This window comes from Zea mays, chromosome 8, assembly GCF_902167145.1.
Source record: "Zea mays cultivar B73 chromosome 8, Zm-B73-REFERENCE-NAM-5.0, whole genome shotgun sequence".
Lineage (NCBI taxonomy): Eukaryota > Viridiplantae > Streptophyta > Magnoliopsida > Poales > Poaceae > Zea > Zea mays.
The window spans coordinates 162,029,271-162,033,882 of NC_050103.1; the positions used below are offsets into that span (position 1 = coordinate 162,029,271).

Sequence of the window (4,612 nt, forward strand, 5' to 3'; positions counted from 1 at the left end):
TATATATTAAAAATCAATAATTGCATTACAAGAAATTGATCCATAGTTTCATATATAATATATGTTCGAGACACTTTTGGTATGATAAAAATATATTTACATATGACTCGTAGTCATCGGTGATCTAGATCCTAAATAAACCAATAGGCAAAACAAATATCCATATGCAGCAAGCCTTTGCATCTTCATAGTGTTCCAGGTTCAGAACTGAAAAAATGAAGCATAGAAAATATAACAGGTTAATATATACAAAATGACAGGAATAAGTAATGCAAAGTTGAGAAGAGATGTGCAAATATCGCATTTCAAAGAAGGGGAAGGAAAAATATTATAGCACAAAAATTCATACAATAGGAAGCATGTATAGCCTAGACTGATCTAATCATTATTTCTTATTTCTGCACATAGTCCCTGCCTCTTTGCCTTCAGCTCCCAAACTTCAGCTCCAAGCCTGCACAACTGCACTGCCCCAGCATGGCATGGCAAGGTGAGCCCAATAGTGCAAGGGCAACACATTAGTGATAGGAAGATTGGAAACAAATTTAGACACCAGCCATGATGTTTTTGCCATATTTTGCTTGCGCTCCTCACCAAATGCCCAAAGCTTTCCTAGGACTAATGCACTTGATTATTAACTACAATTAGCATGATATTTTACACATATAAAATTTTAAGAGAACAGAAAGACCTGAGTGAGCACCTTGGATGCATTACTGTTGTTTTTTTTGTTTTAGTGATGCAAAAATTGTAGCTTGGAGTCCTTCGCGTCGTGGTTGTGGTGGATTGTTCTGCACTTCAAGAACACACAATTACATGTGAACTACTTGGGAACATAGTTTAGGAAATCTGCTGCTTGCTGCTACTTTCAGCATGTATACAATATGATATAAACAATCTTATTCCTAGACAGATCATACAATGTTGTTATTTAGTTCAAGTAATTCCTATAAAAAGCAACCTTAGTACATAATATCCTATGACTACTGCCTACTTTACCAATGATATTGCAATGAGGACATAATTAAACAACCTATCTTGTCACTGTTACTGCAATAATTAAGAATCATTCAAAACATACATAAAAAATCCTAATTGCCCATTGTTCCTAAATGTAGAAGCACAAACAATTCATAGATGGATCTAATCGCACAACATAACCATGCACCCTCAGTTGCTGCTTTGACTAATCGAGGCTCGCTACCACCAAAAGACATAACGAACACAGATGATGCAGAAGTAACAGGTGCAAAGACATTGCTAAAGCCCAGAAACAAACACAAAAGTCGCGTGCACATACCTAAAGCTGTGCACCATAATCCTGCAAGAGAGTCCAGATACTTGTTCCCATAAATGTCATAGACATAGGAACCCTGCATAATCAAAATGGTGATAAGATAGACTGTGAAATATATTCTGTATTTGTAAAGATTAAAATCTACTTCTCCACAACTGAACACTGCATTTCAAGAGATGTAACAGAAACTATGGTGTAAAGTTCAGATTCAGAGTGACAACCTCAGATCTCTCAATGATCAGAGGGTGCAAATCATTGCTCTGCCAGCCAGCTGTAAAAGGCGCCAGCATGCCATGGCCCTTGAACCTAGAAGAATCACCTTGTAGATCAGAAATAGACAGTGGTGACATGGCCCTTGAGCCCAATTATTCCGGTTCCAGACAAGAGGAAAGGACTGTGTACCCATTTTCTTCAGGCTGAGCAGACGGTGCTGAACCAAAATGTCTGACTGTCGCATCCAACAAGCTATCCGCATAGCCTTGCAAACTTGCGATGCCAGTTACATGCTTCAATAAGCTGCTTGCCTGTGATCAGGAGGGAAAAAAAGGATCACACATGAGAATTTCGGATAGAATCAAAGTGTAGTACTTTATTTTCTATCTTAATTTGGCAGCAAGACTATAAATATTAAAATGATAAAAGCAAGTTATGTACATCTGAAAGATTTAGCCAAAATTTTGGATTTATAGATTAAAAAATAAAAAACAATGTACCTGCTGCTTGTCATGGTGTCCTTTTTAAAATCTCTTCCTCCTACAAATAAGAAATATTAATCTCTTCCTCCTATAAATAAGAAATATTACACATTATGATTCAAAAAGATAGAAGGAAGTCAAATTCTATTGTGGCTACCTTGATAATCATCAAATAAACTGTACTTGACTCTCTTTTTAAGTGCTTAAACTTGTTTCCTTGCAAGAAAATAAAAGGACCATTCTTTATAAATGTAACATCCACTGTCTTTTTGTTCCGAGTTAAGGGATTCTAGCAATTCCTTGTTCTCGGGGAGACTAGCCTACAAAATAATAGCAAACATGGAATTATTTGAGCACGGCTATAGAAGTAAAAAAGTAGTTTAGAGCTGATGAAACATGGAGCGGCGTGCCTCGATTTACTTAAGATATGTGTATGACTTTAAAAGGAACAAAGAAAATGAATATAACCTAAAAAGCCCTGATGGAGAAAGAAACATAATTTTAGAAGATTGAAATACATACCTATCTTGCAGCGTTGTCCTGTTTTTGTTTTCTTTAGAGTAAATCGAATGATCGGGGGAGTAATAAAATGTTTATGTGATAAAGAGGTAAGGGAAAACATTAGTATTCAACTTGTTGCAATAAAAAACACTGATGTAGGTGGCAAACTTTTTTTAAAAAAAAAGTAATAAAGAAACCATATAACCTCACCTGTTTTATCTAAATCTTTGGTTATATTGAAGCGCCATTGCAGTCCTGAAGTTGTCCTTCAAATGCAGCAGAAACAGATATCTAAAAAGTTACCGATAGTTAGAGACTATATAAAACAAGGCATCACATATTCATTGAGAGCAGCTTTGTTGAAGATTGCATCATCGAAGGGTTATAATAAACAGCTACAAATATTTAATAGGTTAATTGTGGTCATTAGCTGATTGAATGGGCCGCTAGGAGCAGTAATATTGCTATAGGCAACGTACTTAGTTTGGAATGATTCTGAAGCTTGCTCTATAGCCGCATAGTGGACAGTAATAGTGTGGTTAAAGAAGAACTGGGTCATCCATACCATACTCATGTTAGGGCGGGGGAGGGGCACGAAGAAGACAACGGCGGATGTGCGCACAAAGAAGAAAGCAACGGAATAACCCTAACGAAGGAAAATCAACTAATCTGACTAAGCGTGATGAATGAGATTGGTTACCTGTGAGAAGCGGCGACGCGGTGCAGAGAGGGAGGCTGTGGAGCGAGGATTGTAGTCGCCGTCGTTGTCGCCGACCAGCGCCGCCTCGTCCCCACGAAGACGACGCAATACTTTGGAATGGAGGATGTTAAAATAGTATGGCTCAGTTAATTTAAGTGTTAAGACATAGGATGTCTGCAAATACATATATTCCCCATTACAAAGCTAAACCAAGGACTGCTACCTGCCTTGACATTTAGGCCTGTTATTTCCTCTCCTATAAAGCTTAAATGATGGGGGTGTTTATTTGTAACAATAAAACACAGCAAGGGAGCCGTCTAAAAGGAAAATGGCAATTGCCCAGTTTATATACAGAACAAAAATACTTTCAAGAGACCAAGGGCACCCAGCTAATTACGTATAGAGGTAGTTACACGCATTACATTTCTTCGTCTGTACTTTGCAGACAGGGAAGAAGTGGTTAAAACCTAGAGGAATAAAAAATGCAATGTGCATAGTATTTGCAGGGAGCAATAATGCATCCATGAAAACATATGGAATAACCAAAGGTAACATTATAGAACCTCAAATGTATTGTGAAAAGTTGCTTCTTAGCTGTCTGATCTTGTGACTATACGGTAGTATTGTGCCTGTTGTAGTGGGTTACAGTCTACGTTTCTATGCAATAATATTTTACTCCCTTATATTAAGGAGGACCAATAGCAACCACCCTCTCCCAACATAAGCAAGCAGGGTTTGACGCATAGAAGGAAAATGTGTGTTGTACCTCCTCATCGATCAGTACAAGATCAGAATGCAGAAGTTTTTTATCATCTCCAGGATCATAGAAGTCCCATATCCTAGTAACCTTAACACACAGACACTCGCTGCAAATGTCATGACAAGGAAAACAGAGCAAATGCGAGAATCTATTAATCCTGCACTCAATATGAACCAAGCTCAGGGGAGGGCAAGTGCGTGCCCTCGAAGCAATCGTCGAGCGGGAGGCCCGACTGTAGCAGACACGAAATTTGGAGGCATGTGTTTAGGGCGTGCACCTCGGGGTCCATCTCGGCGGCGAAGTTCTTCATGAAGTCCGAGAGCGCGATAGCCAGGCGTCGCTCCTCCTCAGCACACTGCGTCTTGCGCTTTCGTCCCCCAGCCCCGTCCTCACCGCCGGAGTTGTTGGCTGCGGAGTCGTAGCGGGTGCGATGGCGGAATGAGTCTCCGGCGCCCGGGCCGAAGCCATCGCTGTTGTGGTGGGGCTCAGAAGAGTTAGCGTGGAGCAGGTCGGAAGAGGGCTCGTGTGAGGGAGCAGGCTAGGGTTTTGGCGGAAGCCATAGTCGCGGCTGCGCTACAGAGAAGTGGGGATAGTCGTTTGGAACTGCATAGAGAAAGGAGACCGAACGACAACGCAAGGCGGTCCAACCTGCATCGACGGTC

The 4,612-nt window shown here is 40.2% G+C and overlaps 2 long non-coding RNA genes across 2 annotated transcripts; both read right to left on the reverse strand.

Moving 5' to 3' along the window:
• Window positions 1-205: 205 nt before the first annotated feature.
• LOC109943412 (uncharacterized) lies at window positions 206-904 on the reverse strand. Its single transcript, XR_002266081.1, has 2 exons — window positions 701-904; window positions 206-615 (listed from the first exon to the last, which is right to left on the reverse strand). It is a non-coding gene; the product is annotated as an uncharacterized lncRNA (long non-coding RNA).
• Window positions 905-1,187: 283 nt separating this feature from the next.
• Window positions 1,188-1,818, reverse strand: LOC109943413 (uncharacterized). The gene is made up of 3 exons (XR_002266082.3): window positions 1,697-1,818; window positions 1,516-1,600; window positions 1,188-1,370 (listed from the first exon to the last, which is right to left on the reverse strand). It is a non-coding gene; the product is annotated as an uncharacterized lncRNA (long non-coding RNA).
• Between the last annotated feature and the right edge of the window lie 2,794 nt (window positions 1,819-4,612).